The 18,964-nt window shown below is 60.5% G+C and overlaps 1 protein-coding gene across 25 annotated transcripts in view; it reads right to left on the reverse strand.

Moving 5' to 3' along the window:
- MBNL1 (muscleblind like splicing regulator 1) overlaps nucleotides 1–18,964 on the reverse strand; it is a 78,948-nt gene that overhangs the window by 32,801 nt on the left and 27,183 nt on the right. Inside the window, exon 1 of one of the 25 annotated variants that reach the window (XM_083848669.1) lies at nucleotides 8,591–10,067. The exons of the other annotated variants lie outside the window; for them this stretch is intronic. The gene's annotated coding sequence lies outside the window, so the exon portion shown is untranslated. Of the gene's footprint in view, nucleotides 1–8,590; nucleotides 10,068–18,964 lie in introns of those variants that run through there. 25 annotated transcript variants of the gene reach the window in all.

Consider the following 18,964-nt stretch of genomic DNA (forward strand, 5'->3'; position numbering starts at 1 on the left):
GGTCCTGCAGCCACTCGAACAGGGCATTTGTTACCCTGCCTGCTCCTCGGGGGCGCGGGCACACGCCAGGGACACGGAGCAGCTCCAGAGCCTTAGCAGATGGCAAACGCCAAGGTGGGACGGTCAGTGCCTTGCGCCCTGCTAGCAAAGATGAAACTCGTCTGCACAGCTCTGTTTCTGCAAGTGATTTTGATGTCTAAAATGACAAAACCCACAACAACACGGCACAGCACAGCACGGCGCAGCACAGCGCAGCACGGCACAGCAGGCCCCTGTTCCTGCTGTGCCCATCCTGCTCCCGAGCCCACCCGCGCAGGCTGCCCGGCCAGGACGGACCGGGGCAGGAAGGCGCACGGCCGCTTTCTGCACCCCTCCGCCCACCCCAGGACACCGTGGCTGCCCTCGCAGCCCCTCCCGTGGGACGCCCCGGCCCAGCAGGAGCCGACGGTGCTGGGAGCAGCGGGCGCAGGGCGGGCGCCCTCCTCCCCACGGCACAGCCGGCAGTGGTGCGCGTGCCGTGCTGCGGGGAGAGGAACCGCGGCGAGCCCGGCTGGGGCACTCGGCTGAGTCCAGTCGCCGGTGGCCAGCGGGGCTGCTGCCAAGCACCTCTCACCGATTTATTTCCGTGCCGTGTATTTCCTTCTGCAGCTTTATGGCTGTTATTGCGGAAAGGAAAAGGAGGAGGAAGAGGCCCTTTTGTGTTGCTCCTGGTCACCCCGGGAGGTCTGTGCCAAAATCAGCACTGCAGGACCAGGAGCAACACGAGTCTCTCCTAACCCGGTGCCACAGGGCACCAAGTGCGCAGCGACTCCGCCGCAGAACCACGCTCTGCAGTGCCCCCGCTGAGCACCTGCGGCAGCAAACCAAGGCCCGAGGGTCCCCACGCGGTGTGCCATGGAGGCGATGCCACCCGACCCCATAAACGCTGTCTCTGCTCTCCCGTGCTGCAGGAAGAGCCCCAGCCGACGGCATCACCCAGTTGGTGACTCCTTTGTGACGACGTTCCGTCTCGCTTTGTTTTGGCAGGATGTGATCTCGGTTGCAAGAATTAAATGGATTCAGCTACAAGTTTTATATTTTTCAATGACCTCTGCGCATCTTCTCACACCCAGCACAGCCATAAAACACGCTGAGGTGGCCACGTAACGGCAGCCTCGTGTGCGCACCTCATAGGTACAAATCTCAAATCCTAACTTATCAACCGTGCTAATCGCTTTTGTACGGGAAGACAGGCTGAGGATCAGTCTTATTACCCTGAAACTCAGCAGCCTTAAAAAAGCCGAGGAGCGAGCTCGCCCCAGCCCCGGACCCCACGTCCCCCAGCCTTGCCGCACCCCAGGCGCCCGGCCCCGCGCAGCGAGCGCGTTAGGGCACGGGGGCAGCGAACGCTGCTGGGCAGGATTCAGGAACCCTCTCTCTAAACTCCTAAAGCCATCAAATCCTTTTACAGCAATCTCTGGTAATCCGCATGATCCTTACTCAAGCATGCAATAACCGACGCTTTAGGAGTAAAAGGAGCGACTTTATGCCAGGAGCAAGCGAAACAGGCAGGAGATGTAACCTGCCCGGCGCCGCAGCCTCACGCGGCGCCAAGCGGCCGCGCACGACACGGAGCTGCAGCCTCGGCAGCCTCGGGTATGCAGCAGGACGTCCGTCACCGTCTCTGTTCACAGCTTCTCGTTGCCCTGCCAATGCCTCGGCCCAAAAAGCAGCCTCGCGGCCGCCCAGCCACTCTCCGCAAGAGCCGGGTAGTTCCCAGGTAAGCGACTAAAACCAGCAGCAAGCTGGGGGCCTGGCAGGTTCCCCTGACACGGCTTAGGGACACACTGCAGCACAGTCAGTATTCGGCGATATGCCGATCTGTTCTGGTGTTACACGACAGGAAGCGGGCGAGTTGTCAAGCCCCACATCCCAACGGAGAGGACGCAGCCCTTGCTCAGCACAGCTTGGGGAACGGCTCAGGTCATCTCAGCCGGACTTGAGAAGGGAATGCCACAAGGGGGGCGACAACGAACGTTATCACACGCTCTTTGAAGAGTCGGTATACTTAAAAATCGCCTTCTGTCTTGGGAGAGGAGGGTGTGAAGCCCTCAGCAGGTGATGAGCAACTACCTCCAGCTCAGTGCACGGTCTGTGCAGGGCAGGTCCTGCCCCGACAGCTCCAGCGGGATCGGCGCTGCTGCAGCGGGATCGGCGCTGCTGCCCGCGCACCTCGCGTTCCCTCGGACTTGGGGGTATGTTCCCTATCAGAAAGCAACCGTAGCTTTTAAGGTAATTAATTAAAGTAATACATGAATAGGTAGGACTAAAAAAAACAGATGCAACTGTTTCCATTTGCTTTTGCAGTACTCTGATATTTTAAAAGGCTCCTCCGCCTGGTGAAAGCCAGGAGGTGGCTGGCTGGCGACCTAAGTGGGATAATCAGCGTCCTCACCCCGAGGAACCACGCAGGAGCAATCTCCGTTACAGATGCTATATTTAAAGCGGAATTGCTGCTGTTTAAAAATAAAGCCTTGCTTTTGTGATTTTAGGAGCGCGCAGGGGCAGCCAGGGGGGGTCTCCCGTGCAGAGAGCAGCCCGCGGCCCCGCGGCAGGAGCCCGCCCCACCGCTCACGGTGCTCGCCTTGGGGCCAAGCTGCACCACCGCGACGCAGAGCGCTGCACAGCGCGGACCTGGAACATGCGCGGCAGCATGGCGCCCTGGCTGGTGCCGGTCCGGCTGCACGGCGCGGTCCCCAAGCCAAACCGCTCACGTTACCAGCTCGCCCTCCTTCGAGCTGTGCCGAGGCTGCGTGGCAGCGACGCCGTCACGTGGCATCACGCCTGAGGCGCCGCTACCACCAACAGGGCGCAGCTGCACACCGCCAGGCTTCCTTCTAAACGGGAGCGACTCGGTAACCAGCTCACAATACATCCACTGCGAAACCAAGAACACGCTTTACAAACATCTAAAATATTTTCAGAACGTTTCGCTTTAATTACGCAAGCGCCCGATTTCCCCCTTCGAGCTCTGCATCTCATTGGCAGCACGCCGCTCCAGCGGCTCTCCGCCACGCGGTAGCTGCGCTCGCAGCTGTGCCGCCTGCACTCCCACTTCTGCAAAGCGCCCGGCTTTTAATCACAGCAATTTGAAGGCGGTTCTTCAAATAATTCTGTGCAATTGTCCAAATCCTAACTTCCTGGCGCTGGAAAACGTCGAGAGCAGCCCCGTGCCGCAGCACAGCTTCGCCAGCCGGCCCCAGGAGCCGCGGTCTCAGAGCAAACGCCACGAGCCCTGACCGAGACCTGCCCACGCCCGCAGCAGCACCCGGGTGCCAGGAGGCTGCTGGCCTGAGCGTGGGGCACCCCCCAGCTACGCGGCAGAGGCACCCGCAGGGACCGGCACCTCCTCTCCTCCCACCTCGCCGCCCGAGTCGTCCCTGCTGCGACTCCGGCGCTCTGCTGCTGCCCACGGCGGGGAAGAGAAGCGGAAAGTGGCTGTTACAGGTCGGGGTGCAAACACTTGAGGCAGCGGAAGGTTAAGTTTGTAAAAGCATTTTTCAACGGGCAAAATTAACGCGGGAAACTGAGCAGAAGCCGTTGAATTGTCAGTAACGGAACGGTATCCGGAGCTACCCTGCGTTACGCCTTGCCACGACTGCTGAAACATGTACGCATTTTTCAAGGCACAAACCTGCAGAGCACTGTAGAGCTGAGAGCCCGATTCACAAGGCAAAGACGGACCCCAGGAGCTGGGAGCAGGCTGTTACAACACCCAAACAAGACGCGGCGCGGAGCTGCGTTCGGGAAGGGACACGTGAACGCGGGTGCCTGCAGACCAGGCAGGAAGATGCTGAAAGGGGAGGTGGAAGGAGCAGGCTCCCGTTTGGCCTCCACATGGCGTGGTTCACGTTTGTGACATCTGAGCAACGCAGCAGGCAGAGAGAAGGGCTTTCCCCGCTCTCCCCCCCTCAGGCATTCCCCGCAGCACTGTGCTGTGCGTGCCTGAGATCCGCCAGGGCCCGTCCCCTCCGTCACCGCGAGGCTCGTTCTGCATCTGCTCGCCCTGGGAAAAGCGACCCCTGGGAACCCTGACGCAGCGCTACCGCCACGACGCGCGGCGTGTCAGGCGTTGGCAGCGTCTCATCTCTCCCGCACACGCTGGGCCCCGGCGGGGCGAGCCTGGAGCACGCAGGGGGCAGGCGGCAGCCCCCGAGCCCCCAGCCGCCAGCTGCCGAAGGCCCGGAGAAACGAGGCCGCAGACTGCAGCGCTCCGCTCTGCCTGGGGCACTCCGCACGGCATCCTGTCCGGTACGGGTAAGGTCACTGCTGAGTAACACCAGACCTAACGTCACGGCCACGCACCGGGCTCCGTGCAGCTCTCCGGCAGCCCCGCGGTACCCCCGGGGGTCAGGGACCGGCAGGAGGTCTGCCTGCTCTGTGCTGCAGAGGCTGACGTCAGCGCAGGGTGAGACCCGGGGCCGAGTGCCCCACGTCGCGGCAGCGCTGGAAATCACCGCTGGAAGCACGGCCTGAGGACGCCACCGCACCCACCGGGCATTACGGACCCGGTCTGCACAACAATCGTAAGATCCTCTTCTTTTGCCCCGCAGATTGAGTATTTTAAAGCCTCGCTATCCCGTTTGTAGTGTTCTTCCTTTCTCTTATCAGCACAGTACCCAGACAGATTGTTTTAAATACAAATGGAATAAGTTTGTCAAGCAAGTAGTTTACTGATGGAAAAATAACGAATTTGGGTTGACTGAAACCATTCCTAAATTATATTCAAAATCACCTAACAGTATCGGCGAGGGAAACAGCTGTCAATAGAGCAACTCATTGAACTAAAATTGAATGGCAAATGCCAACTGAAACACGGAAAATGACTAATTTCAAGGTATCAGTTAGCTCTGCAATTCAGCTCTGCACAAGTGAGACGAAACTTCCCAGCTTTGCATTTTGGGCACAAAGTGGAGAGCCCAGTCAGGGCCTTCCCCTGCGACCTGCCCCATGGCCCAGCCACGGGCAGTGGTGGTGCCGCTGCGGTGCCACCCCACCACCCCGTCCCCAGCACCACCTGCGTCGCAGCCCCGCTCCTGCGCCTCTGGACCTTCAGCTGCTGCTCCCAGCAAAATCTCTTTCAAGCAAATTCAGGTGTAAGAGGTGCCGGGCCAGCTCCACGTCCACATCGGCGCCGGCCGCCCCGTCGCTGCGCGCCCCTGCTCCGAGCCGGCCAAGTCGCAGGCGGGCGGCTGTGCCAGGGGTTGGCTGGGGGCTGGACGTACCCGACCCGTGCCTCCCGAGCTCTCGCTGCATTTGGGCACAGGACCTGCTCTAACACCACTTTCAGACAAGGGGGGCCACTCACCTTGGCCCGATCAAAGGAGAGCTGAGTTCTGCGGGTGCAGCCAGCCCCAGATCTGGCCAGGGACTGGGGAAGACGCAGGCCTGCAGAGCCTTGTAGGAGACACTCAACGCTTGGCAAGACTTATCTGCGTCAGTCCTGCTGGACTCCCTCATTTGGAAAGGATCCCACTGGGCACAGGCTGCTTCCAGCTGATTTTGGCACCTGGCAGCTCCGCCGAAAAATTGTCTGATGTTCCAGTCAAATATCGAAAACTGGTACTCAGGCTCTGAAGACCTCTCCCCCTCGAGCGGCCATCTCCACCGCTAAAGAGGCAGCTGACGTCCCTGCTGGGAGGACCGACCGTTCTCCTTGTGCGCAGGAGATGATTTAGCACGCAGCGCCAGAGGAGCTGACGGGCACGTTAACCTGCGCGTCACAGCAGGGCTCTGCCTGCAGCACTGCGGTGCCGGCGCTGCGACGCGGACCGGCCTTGCGTTACCTCTCGCTGTACGGCAGCGCACCGCCGCTTGCTCCTCCCAGCCCTGCTCGCCACGTCCTCGTCCCTCTGAGGTCGGAGGCAGCTCCGTCACCACCTCCAGCGCGGCCGGGACACAACCCCAATTTCCGTGAGGGCCTGGGATGCGCCTGGCCGCCGCAGCCCGTTTGGTGGTGGCTGAGCTCCTTCGGCGCCAGCTCTTCTCGACATCATGAAATCCCTTGTTAGGAAAAAATGTGCCTTATCTAAATTCATCGCTGACGAAAAATGCAGAACCACCAGACCTCCCCGAAGCCCTGTCCCGGCCGGGTCCTCCCAGGCAGCCACCAGCACGCTGCCTCGCCTCTGCCCTGGTCGATGCGGGGCGAGAGGACGGGTTTCTGGGAAAGGACACAGTGAGAAACCTGCCAGGGCCTGAGCTCCTCGGTATCAATACGAAAATTATTTTCAGGTACATAAAACGTTTCCCTGAACTCAAGGTCAGTCGCTCAAATGTGAGCTGTTCTGTGAATCGATACCAAAGCCCAGGGAAATTATTTTGAATGTCTCCCACTGAGCCGTGCTTTGAAACGCTGCTTTCGTTTGGATGTGAAAAGCAGAACGGGAACCTGCACCCAGCAAAGGCGAGGCCGGGGCTCTGCTGGACCTCGTACAAGCAACCAAGAGCGGGCTGGTGGCACCGCAGGAAGCGGCTGGAAAAGCGAGCAGTTACTTTCTGTCAGACTGCTTTGGCCACAAAATCACTCACACGCTAAAATCCTCATAAAACGCCTGAAACGAAAAAAATCACTGCCTGTGCGATCCCAGCCACCTTCCTCTGTCCTCACAGCGCGGGTAGCCAGGCACGGGGTGCGGTCCCTGAAATCCCGCCTACACCTCCCAGGCAGGATACGCACCGGGACTCGCGGAGGCAGGCTCGCCGCTGCGACCCCTCTGATGGCTTTGGATCACGGCACCAGCAGCGCCTCGTGTCCCCTTCGGCCACCCGGCGCCGCGGGCGCTGCTCGCTGCAGCGTCGGGAGCTGGCCGGCGCCTGCAGCCCCTCAGCCCTGGCGCGCCTCGCCCCCGCCCCGCAGCGTGACCTCTCTCCCTGAGCTCCACTGCGCTCTGGAGATCACACACACGAGTGAGCTCCGTGTAAAGCAGCAGCGAGCGCGCTTCAAGAAAACGCAAGGAAGGGCTGGCTCTGAGGGCTGTGAGACACACACCTCTCACAGAGGCTTCTCAGATTAAAAATATATGATAAATGATAAAAATACCACCTACCCCAGCGTAAGGCAGGTGGTGTAAGGCAACCTTCCGTTGCTCTCCACGGAACGGACATTTAAACATATCTGTGCGAGCCCCTCCACCTGCTGCATCGCTGGAGTGCCACGAGCCCCTGTGCCGCCGGCAGCACGTACCTGGGGAGGGCACCCGGCCCGGCGCGCAGAGCAAGCGCAGGCGACGCCGCAGACCGCACGCAGGGGCCAACGTCCTTCATCGTGCGCGGGGAGCTAAGGCGCGCGCGGGGCCAGCAGCAGCACAAAGCCAGCCGCAGTTTCTCGCCCGCTCTCCTTGCTGGGCTGTTGGGCATGAAAGGGAGGGAGGTGTTTGGACAGCGGAGGGCTTGCTGGAAAAAAGAGATTACACGTGAAATTTGAAGCACAAGGGACACGCGTTAAGTCGTGCTGTTGGGAGACCTGGAGCCCAGCCCTGCGAAACGCCCCGGGAACGTGCCCACAGAAAGAGGCGCCCCCGCCACAGGCACGGGGAGAGCGACCACAAACCGACGGCAGAGCTCTGGTCAAACCCCCCGGCACTACAGAAAGGGGGCAAGGAATAAAAAAGGAAATAGGAACGGCTGATTTAGATAGGTAGGGCAAGACAGCAAGGAGAAAAAGCACCGCGGGGAGCACACCACGAGGAATGCAGATGAGAAGGAAGGGAGAGGGACTCATGAGGAAGACACAAGGCTTTGAAGACGAAGGCGAGGACAGGAGGGCGCGTGGGGCTCAGGCTCTGCCCCGCAGTGGCAGGGCCACCAGCTCCGCTCCCGCAGCCCTCCAGCGTGGGCAGGAAGCCAGGCGGCAGCGGTGGTTACCGGGGATCGCTCCGCGTGTCCGGCCACGGCCACGGCCCCGCCGGACTCCCTGGGCCAGCCCCGTCCTGCCCCTGCGCCACATCCTGGAGAGGCACCGGGGAACCTCTGCCAGGCCTTCTCCCTCCTGCCTCCCCCTGCCCAGCACCTACACAGAGGGAGCGGGGCCCCACCTTCCCCCCGCACGGCCCACCGCCACCGAAAGGCGCCCGAAGCCCCGACCTCCCCTGCAGGCGGCGGGGCACACGCAGCCAGGCACGGCCCCGGCAGCTCCCCGCCTCTCATTCCCTGCGACCCGCGCTGCGATGCCTCGCGGACGTGGATCGGAAGTGGTGGGGCTGGGACGTGGAAACGGGGCGTTCACGCGGGGAAAGCGACGCCGGGGTGCTCTGGAGGGCAGTGGGACAAGAGCTGCCGGGAAGGGATGCAGGAGAGGTGCAGACAGCTCCCGTGCCAGCCCTGAGAGCGTACCACAAGCAGGAAGGAGAACAGGTCACCGCTGGTGGGCACCAGGAGCTTCACAGCGGGCGCCCCGCAAAGCCTGGGGCCTGCCCCAGCCCCGCTCTCGGGGCCGGCCGCCCCCAGGGAGCTGCGCGGGGCTCGCGCTGCCCCACTCCCCCGCAGCTGGCCCCGAGCAGCGCTCGTCAAACCCTCGCCTCCAGCACCCGCTCGCCACCGCGGTCCTTACCTCCGGCAGCGAGCAGACGCCTTCCTCTTGCTCTGGCACAGACGCAGGAGACGGGCACGGTTCGGGTCCGCCCCCGAGGAGCTGCAAAGGGGGCCGCAGCGCCCGCACGAGCCGGGGCAGGCGGGCGGCAGCCCCTCCAGCGCCAGCCAAAGCAGCCGGGGCAGCTCCCCGGCACGAAGCAGCGCTTCCCTCTGGACCCGCAGCCGCTCAGCCCCCTGCTCGGCCCCACCAGCCGCGGTAGCTGCGTGCGCCTGCGGGAACCCGAGCGCTCGGCAACGGACGTGGCGCGGACGGGCCCTTCTCCAGCCACGGCAACCTCACGTGCAGCGCAAGTGGTTTATCTGCGTACGTGACACGGGGCACAGCTAAGCTAAAATACGGGCCTGCTACAGGCAGCTGTGGCTCCCTGGAAGCCTTGCCGTCTCCTGTAAATGAGAATCTGGGGAATGGGACAGGGAGAAAGTGTACAGAAAATGAGGAGTGCCTTGGTTTGTGGCGTTGCTCATTGCCACAAAAACTATGGAACTGACATGGGAAAGAACGCATCCCGAATTAGCGTGTTAATAACATACAGAATTCAGCACACCCAGCTAAAACCTCGCCCGTGCTCGATCAGGCCTCCTGTACTCTGCAGGTCACACGTTTTACTCCTGGGCGAGAGGAACTATTTCACGTTCCGTTATTTCCGTGCCCCGTCCCCGCTGGGCGCCGCTCGCTACCTGCCGGCTGCCCCCGCTCGCTTTCAGGAGAGGTCTCACTGCAGAGAGGCGCAGCGCCGCCCTGCCCCAGCAGCACGCTCCCCGCAGCGCGCTGCCCGCCGGGGGGGTCCGGCCGCGTGACGGGGCCGGCAGCACCGCGAGCACCACCCAAATTTGCCTTTGCTGACCAGGCCATGCGGCGGGAGGCAGCCGGCCCCGCACCTCGGTTCCCGAGGCCTGTGGCCCCGCCGGGCCCCCACGGTTGCGCACACCGGGGGCACGGGGCGAGCCCCAAGTGGCCGAGCACAGCAAGGCTCTGAGTCACCGACGCGTGGTCACCCCCCCCAGACAAAAATAGCTTGTTTACGGCTCCTCCGTGTTATTTTTACGCGCGGGCAGCGCCGGGTGCCCGCGGTGGCTTGGTGCCGCTGCCCTGCTCGCGGCGGCTCCCTGCAGAGCCCCCAGCCCCGCTCCCCACAGCCGCCCCAGGCCGCCTCGCTCTGAACGCGCATGCAGTGCCCGAGCTGCCCCGTGGATCTCCGGGGAGGCACCTGCGAGCCAGAGCTGCTTCTGGGTTTTGTAACGCCTGTAAAGGGGTTCTCTACAGCACAGAGCTGGCGTCGCGTGAAAAGCGCCGACCATCAGTACCACAGGGACGGGCGAGAAGGCCCTGGCACAACACCCCCTGAGCAGCAGGGACGCTGCCGGAGTCCCACAAGCAGGGCAAAGCCCCTCGCCCCCACAGGACGGGGCTACGTGAGCGATACCCAGCAGAGAACCGCCCGCCCGGCCAGCCCTGCAGCAGCACCGGCCCCCCCGGGACAACGGCACCGGCACCGGCCGCGGGCGTACCCAGCGCTGCTGCCTCAGACGGAGAGCTACAGCCCGGCCCTCGCTCCCGCAGGCTGGAAGGTGATTTCTTCCTAGGCACTCTCACAGCTCACAGTGCACTCACGAAGTAACTTAACGCTCTCCTGAGCTTGCCGTGTCTCTGTAAGCGCGGGTTTGGGCGGGTCTGAGCTCAGCAGAGCGCACAGGAACGCCCGCACAGCCTGCTAGCGGCAAGGGCACGAGGGAGGCGGTGGGGCAACGGCCGAGGAAGCTGCCGGCCGGTGAACGTTGCTCAACAAGAGACGGGTACTGGGGAAACCCTGACGGCGTGGAACAACAGGAAGCTTAGTCACTCCTGGGCGCCCAGAGCCAGCCCGCGCCGGGGCCCGCAGGAGCCGGCCGAGCCCCGCGGGGCAGCGCAGCGCCGGCCTTGGCAGAGCCGCGAGCGGGCAGAGCCCCGAGCGCCTCCCGCCGTGCCGCGGGCACCCCGCCGTGCTCCGGGACTGGAGAGGCGCGGGGCGGGCAGGCGGCAGGGCCTCGCACCCGAGTGTAACCGCGGGACTCACCCAGGCTGCAGACCGTCCTGCTGCTGTACTGACAACACATCTCCGAGGGCTGCGAGCAGCACGCGAGTCACGCTGGAAGGGCATTTTGCAGAAGCTTCAGAAGAGGGGGAAAACACTGAAGAGAGGAGTAGGTTACCCTGCTGATCATCTCCCACACCGAAAGTACTCGTTGCGACACAAAGTACGGTGTGCGGGGCTCTCCGACGAGGGGACAACAGCACCGGGCGTTAGCGAGGGACAATGCTAGAGAAATGCACGTTCGGTATTCTGCCACAGAACCTAGAGGGGCCTGCACGCACAGCAGAAAGGGAAGGAAAGTTTAAAATAATCAGACAGCAGATAAAGAAAGCAGCCAGACCAAGGCAGAAGGAAGACACGCTAGATGAATAGTTTTTTATGGCATAGGCATAGGAAGAAACAGACACAACGAGCACATGGTTAAACAGCAGAGAAAAGACTTAACCAAGGTCACAGTTTAAAATTTACCGCACCGATCTGCCTGCATGCGATTCAGATTTCAGCGGCAGACCAAGAGAACCAGTGACAGTGCCATACTGCTAACGCGAGGATCGGGGGAGTTACAAGTCCTTAAGAAAAGAAACCCTTTGCGCAGGCAAGGGCAGCAAACGAGCAGCGTGGTGGGCAAATACAGGCCGACACGTCGGGGTTATTTTAACCAGCAAACGTGTCCGAAAGCTTCTAAGCAATCGGGGGCCTTGCGGTCCCTGCAGCGAACCAGGCTGTGGCAAAGCCAAGCGGCGGGTGCAGCGCCGGGCAGGTACGAAAGGTCTTGCCACACAGTTGGTAGGAAAGCCTTTAAAAAGGAACTCTTCCAAGGGAAGTATTGGGGAAAAAGGCACTGAGAGCTCAAAAAAGCTTATGAAATACATGACAATTATGTAAGAGGAGCAGAGGAGAGACGTAAACAGCAAAAGGCGCTTTTCGGTATGTGTGAGGTCTTACAGCACACCTGGGCTTTGAAAGAAGACAGACGTGAGGCTGAACGTGCCCTCGCTGCCCTGCGCGGGCTGTTGAACAGCGACGGTCAATGGCTCCGAATTGGTGGAAAATGCAGGCGGCAAGATTTGTTTTTCTGAAGTTAGAGAGTCACAAAATCTGCCAAAATGGTGCTGTGTGCTCAGAAGTCCCTCTAACTGCTTAGTTTACCAGGGGCGCTGACAGTCGAACCGTCCCGGTCCCGCAGCAGCACGGCCGAGGTTCCAGCCCGGGCGCCCCCAGCGTGCCGCAGCTGGCAGGGCGCTGAGCCTGGCCGGCAGAGCGAGGGGCAGTGGCCGGACAGGAGGGACACGGCCTTAAGGAGCACGGCACAGCCCAGGCGCCCTTCAAAATAACTGCTGCAGACCGAGGGGGGGTTCCGGACACCCGCGAGGAAACGCAACCTTGCCCTGCGCTCTGCAACAAGCAGCCGGCGACGCGCACCAGGCTCTCGGAGATCCCCAGCGAGAGCAGACAGCTCCGAAAGGCAGAGCCGGCGGCAGAGCAGCCAGCCTGCCCCACGGGCAGGGCGCGAGGCGGCGTCCGGGTGCCGCTGCGGCGGCTCCGTGCAGCCCCGAGCCCCCGGCGGGGCGGTGCGAAGGGCCGGGCGCTGCCGGCAGCTCCGCTCCCAGCACCCCGCTCTCCGGCTCGGCTGCGCGCGTTTGGCGCTGGCAATCTCTCTGGAGGAAGTGGCATTTGCTAATGGCAGTTTAAGTTCGTTATTAAGACATTTCAGCAGTTCCATTACCTCTCCCTTATGCACAAGAGAGCAAACAAGCCGAGCAGATAACATCTGCAGAGCACAAACACACGTCTCCGACCTGGAGACTCGAGCTGCTCTCACTTGAAGCGAGAGCCACATAGCTGGTGGGGAAACGAAAATTTTTCCATGTGTGGGAGCCTTCTGAAGTAAAGAACCAACCAGTAAATTCAGAAGGACGGCCAGCGCATCGTCTCCTTTGAGGAGCCAATTTTCCCCAAGTTCAGCACGAGCGAGGCCACAGCACAGTCACGGAGGTGAAAGCATCGGCCTCCTCCTCCTCCTCCCCCCATCCCTCCAGGGACTGAGACCAGGGAGCGAGGCGGTGACCGCAGGCGCCCCGCCGTGCTCCTGCCGTGCTCCTGGGCGCTGCCAGCAGCCCTGGCCCTGCAGCAGGCCCCAGGGAGCTCCCGGCCCTGCCCGGGGCTCAGCGCCCTGCGCTGCTGCCTGCCCTGACTTCTGCCCGGCACTTCCCGGCTCCTGGGGGCTAAGAACGCTTTTCAGCGAAGTTAAGGGCAAGGTGAACGGAATAATTCCTCAGAGGATCCAAACAAAACGTAGGGAGTCACTTGGTAACGTTTAATTAACGGTCACTTGAACGGAGCAGAGAGAAGAGTGCGAACAACCGGCAGCTCAGCAGCAGGACGGCGCTGGACGGCTGCCCTTTAGCTGCGCCCCGGACGCCAGGGACATCCAGCAGCGCTTACCAAGGCTTACGGATTAAACGCGGGGTATTTTTAGCAACTGATATTTTCTCAATTTGTATAAGCACAAAGCAGAGTTTGTCAATTCACAAAAGGCCCTTCCAGCCACTGGAGTGACCCTGCAGGCTCCTTTTTACACACAAACCCAAAGGCATGACAGAAACGTCGCGCTCTGACCAGACCCGCAGAAGCCACCGGCAGCAATTGCTGGAATCATCCACAGCGAGGCAAGGGGACAAAACCCTTGGTTTGATGGGTGACACTGGCGGCAGCGGTACGGCAGGACCGGGTGATCCCGGAGGTCTCCTCCGCCCTCAGTGACTCCAGGAGCACTGCTGCTGCCCGACGGGAGGTGCTCCCGGCGGCTGGGGGCGGCCGCACCCGGGGGTGCAGGCAGGCTCACCGCGCACCCTGCCGCCACCCTGCCGGCCGGAGGGAGCTCACGGGAGGCAGTGGCAGCCTCAAAACGATGAAAACATCCTTTTTGGTTTTTAATATCAAGAACAAACCATCAACACCCTGCCAAAACGCATGCAGCAGCAGTGCCTGCCCACACGCGCAATCCAAGGAAAGCCACCGCAAACAACAGCTTCACCGGAACGCATCCACACGTGGGCAGGAAAAAAAGCCAGGAAAGGAACGTTTCGGTTCTAGAAAGTTTCTGGAATCAGTGGTGGATAAAGTAGAAAATTGAGAAAGTCATTTTGACAGCATAATTTACATTATAAAGATTAATTTTTAAAAATTGTCACGTGAAATAAATTAGATTAATGGCAAGTTAGCTATTTTTCAAACCGCTGCACTTAATAAGGGAGAGGAACACACAAAAAAAATCAAAATTAAATTACTGGCAGGGGTGTTTTCCCCCCCCGCTCCCCCTGGACACCAGCACGTACACGAACGCACCTCAGAGCAGTCTGAGAGCCGCTCTGCCCACGTCGCCATCCTCTCAAGTCAGTGGCAACCAACGCCACGGGTCTGCGTTGCTTCAGTACGCGTGTACAGGACAGACAGGGTGTATGCTGTGCGCCCATGGACACAGCGTGCGGGTGACAGGAATGGGATACGGTGCGCATCACACATTTATAGGCACAGTGCGGGGTGAAACACTTAGGTCACAGCTTTATAGCAAACAACTTCGGCGTACACTGCAGTCATTTTTTCATTGCCTCATCACTTAGGCAGCACCACCTAAACCCACCAGAAACACGTAAGGGGTACGTGCGTGATAGCTGTAAGAGGCGCTACGAGAATCTTCAGGCAAGGGCCTGAACTACGGAAAGGCGGGCCCTGCCTCCCTTTGGATTTTCAGTGCCGTACCTAGCTAAGCCAAATGGGAAGCGTCCAGCAAGGCACAACCAGCTGCACTTTCCCCCACACCAGTACTCAAAAACCCACCAGTGTGTGTCAGCCCCCTCCTCACGCAGGTGAAGCCACAGCAGTAACCCTGCCTGCCCCCCGCTACAAACACGGCCTTGCACGGAGCTGGCAGGAGCCGAGAACAAACGCACGTCCTCAAGCCGTTTGAGCCCTTCTGTGCTGCGTGGGACCAGCGAGCTCCTGAACATTCCCTTCTCGGTCTCGGTTTACTCCTCCTTTCCCTCCCCGTCTGCCTGCTCACCCCGTTCAGCCGCTTCTCCTCCAGCGTCTGTCGGGCTGTGCAGCAGCATCGGGTTTCCTCTGAGCTCGTGTCGTGCTTTTAATCTTTTACGTCTCCCTCACCTCCCTTTAATTCCTTTCTCTTGCTTTGCCCTTTTTTCCAGCTGGAGATTTAAGCACCTTTTTACCCACTTTCCTGCTGCCGGTGCAAGCACCGCCACGGCCAGCACGTCGCGTGGTGCAGCTGCTCCAAAGCCCCTTTCCCCGCTGCTCGGCGCAGCCAGCACAGCAGGAGCAGGCACGCAGCCCTGCCGCCACCACGCTCGCCCTTTGCCTGGGCTCCACGCGCTCCCGCCGCACGAGGAGCTCCCAGCAGAGCCAGAGGTCCCCCAAGCCCCCCCGGGCTGCCCTGCCCTGACCCGCAGCCACTTCACCGACGGAAGGAGGGAACTCAGGGGTGTTGTAGGGCCACGCGGGCAGCCGGCTGTGCAAGATGAGGGTGCTCCAGCTCCCCACCCGAGGCACGCGGCTAGAAACCTGCCGGGCTCCTGCGACACAGAAACCTCCCCGTTTAACCTTCAAAAATTTCCTCCGGGAAACCTTTAAAATTTCCTCCAGGAAACCTTTAAAATTTCCTCTGGGAAGGCGAGCACCGAGGCCTCCCGCCAGCCCCTGCCCCACGGAGGTGCCGCCCCGCGCCCCGTCCCGCAGTGCCCTCGGCACGTCGCCACAGCCGCCCTACGGGTACGCACAGGTCAGCCCGGACACGGTCCCCTCCGCCTCGGTGGAGTCACGCCGACAAGAGGCAAACGGCTCTGCTCCCCTGACAACCGCCCCGTTCCACGCGGCGCCCTCTTCCCTCGGCCTCTTCGCGGCACCCCACGGGCTGGAGGTGCTCCCGAGGCGCGGACGGGACGCCAGCCCCACTGCTATGGCAGCCGCACTCCGCAGCAGCGCAGGGCAGGCTTCCTTCCCATCGCCGGGGCCTCCCCAGCCGAGCAGCACGAGTGTGCCCAGCATCCCCGCTCCGAACGGCGAGCCAACTTCTCAGGATCTCCAGCGCCGAGAGCAGTCGAGCGCACAGCAGGCTGCTTAGCTCGGCCCCGTTATCAGTCCGGAAGTTTGTGCAGTGACTGCGACATGAAAAATGACAGCTGAGACACTCCGTTCATCGCACCGCTCTGCCCGGCACGTCCGGGTGTGCCCCCACCTGCCCTGCACGCGGCTTGCACGGCTGCGAGAGCTGGCACCGGCTGCCGCCGTGCCCCCCGCGGGCAGATTCACGCGCACAAGTCCGGCCTCTCGCTCCTAAGGCTGCCAGCAGGCAGGTAGCCCCGCTGGCACTGCACGGACACGGCCTGGCGCCCCACGCCCCCCAGCAGCTCGGAAGACCTCCCTCTGCCTTGCTCCAAGCAGCGCGGCACGACGCCTGGCACAGCACGGTGCACGAGAAAACCAGGAGGGGATTACAGAGGTGTCCTACTAACCGCCCCCAAAACAACGCCGTCTCTCTCGCTGAGCGGGGTTTTTGGCACTGGCAGGACCGGGCAGGGGGGCAGCGGGTGAGCCGCCGTGCTGCTGGCCCGTCCTGCAGAGCAGGCTCGGGCTGCAGAGGCTGCTCCTCGCCCTGAAGCGACGCGCAGATTTCTAAGAAACACGCGGGTACTATTTCCTACACGGCATCCAGTCGGGCGAATAGCACCACGCAGCCCCAGCGAACAAACATTAGCTTCTCCAAAGTCAAAAACCAGATGTGATCATTCAGTCCTGAATGTAATTTGTTGCTTCCAACAAATTTAAGAGTGAGCCTTGGCAACAAGGCGTCTGTATTTAGAAAAACCGAGAAACGGAGACTTGGGGTCATCCCAAAAAGGACAGAGGCCTCGCAGACGGCTTCTGATCGCTCAGTCGAAGACTTAGGACAAATGACTGAATACTTTTGACATGAGGTTTCTTATTTTATGCCACTGTAAGTTTTCCCTGCAAATTAGTTCCGAAATTTACTCCTCATTTTGAGTGCACACAGCAGAATCCCTGGCCATACACAGCAGAAACCCGCCCTGGTGCCTGCTACGCAGTCTCTAGCAGTTGCAAGTGTTGCAATGCGATGTTTTAATTTTTTTTTTTAATTTTTTTTTAATTTCTTCCTGCAGGCGCAGAGCTCAAGCTGTAATTTGAACTCCGAACACCTCAGCGAGGCATAACTCTTTTGTTTGAGTACCTGATAAGATTTCGAAATGCCATTTCTGCGCCCCCGGAGGAACACGCGTGGTTTCGACTGTTTGTTTTCTACTGGGCTGTTTGCCGCTCAGCCCCACAACCGCACCACCTCCCCAGCCCGTTCGCCACTTTGCTTCCTCTGCTGGAGCTCAGCCTACCGGCAGGCGTGCACAGGCTGGAGGGGAGAAAAACCCACCCAGCTGCAGCCGATATGGCAAACCAGATCCGACCGAGGAGTCCGAACACTGCTTGCATTGCTCTCCCTTTTCCTTTCCCCGGGTTGCTTTATGAGCTCCCTCGGAACCGCGCGCGTTCCCCCTGCCTCCCACCCGAGCCCAGCCTCACCCCCGCAGGCTGGGTGCTGTTCCTGCCTCGTACTGGAGCGATGCAGCACGCCACAAAGCCCGATAACATTCCTACAGCCCCCTGCTAGAACGGTCTCTTACTAATTTTCTGGATTTTTATTCTTGCTTAATTAAAGGTGAAGTAGAGCCAACGATCTGACGTTACCAACGATTCTAATATTGTTAGAGACATACGTTCAGTGATTCTTTTCTTTGCATTGAAATAAGTAAGTGGGGTCCTTTATCCTTATGCAACTGTAACAAAACAGTCAACGACAGGTGCAAAAATCATTCTTGTTTTCTGAAGCAGCGACAAACGAGAGAGATTTAAACAATTAATAACAACATCCCTGAGGTGTCAGCAATCAGGCACTCACCAGGTTCAGCTGTAGTACTAACACATTTATATATGTTTAAGGCTTCTCGATTAGAAGTGAAGTGTCACTACTGAAGAGTTGAGGAGTTTCGTTTTTGAAAAATAACCCCTCCAACAGACAATAAAATACTAACACACTACCACGTACCAGCGGAATAGGTACGGGGCACCAGAGCTCGCGCTGCCCCGCTCAGTAAGCGGACCCGAACTTGGGGCTTTTTCTTAGTTTCCAACACCCAGAGGAACGGGGGTGTTCAGGGCTTCTCCTCTGCCGAAGGAAGAGGAGGAACAGGCTTCTGCATTCCAATGGCGCATCCAACCCAACGTGAAGCAGCAGCCCCAGCGGCAGCGCGAGCCCGAGGGAACGGAAAGGTAGCCAAGCGCCGGCGCGCAGAGCACCCGCCAGCTCCCAGGCAGAGAGGGGTGGCTCAGGCCGAGCCGGCAGAGCTCACCGGGGCCGCCGGAGCCACGCGGAGGTCCCTCAGCACGACGCGCCGTGCCCCGCGTCCTGGCAGCGCGCCCCGCAGGAAGCCGGCTGCGTGCACGGGGGAAGCGCCTGCCAGCAGTGGCGCTGGAACAGTCTGAACCCAGATCCCTCCTCTTCCCTCAGTGCTTTTGTAATTTCAAAAACGTACGGCTAGAGGAGGCAGCGGGGCAACCGAAGGGTGCGGCATGCACAGCAACTGCACTCTGCTCGCCTGGGCGTCCTCGGCGCACCCGCAGCCTCCCACAGGCTCTGCCCTTGCCACCCATCTCCCCTTTGTGGAGGCACCTGCCCCTCGGTGCTCAGGAAGCGACAGGTGACTCAGCTATTGGAACATCTGATGCAGTTAACGCAGTTTCAGAAATGAATCCTACTTGGGCATTTTTTTCCAAGAAAAAAAAAAAAAGACCGATGTTTCAGTATCATGCTTAAAACAACTTCTGCCGCAAACTGCCGGTTTCCTGACTTAGGAACTCAACAGCTCGCTTTTGCTGTAGACACTTTGACAGACTTTTAGGCATCCAAATTTAGGAAGAAAATCTGATGGAATTTAAACAATGCAGCGCCAGAGCTAAGGCTGGCCGAGCTTTAGCTGACAATTTGAACATGCTGCATAATCATGTGTGTCTTCAAATCCCCCTAAAGTTACCTGCAGGTGAGGTTATCGCGCACACGCTGACGTTGGTTAGCAGCGCCCCGAGTAGCCCCGCGGCGCCCCCGGGCCTGACCCGAGGCGAGGACTCACCGCAGGAGGACGGAGGCTGCTCGGACCGAGGCGGCCCCGACCTCCGGTGCC

This window comes from Anser anser (genome assembly GCF_964211835.1).
Source record: "Anser anser genome assembly, chromosome: 9".
NCBI lineage: Eukaryota > Metazoa > Chordata > Aves > Anseriformes > Anatidae > Anser > Anser anser.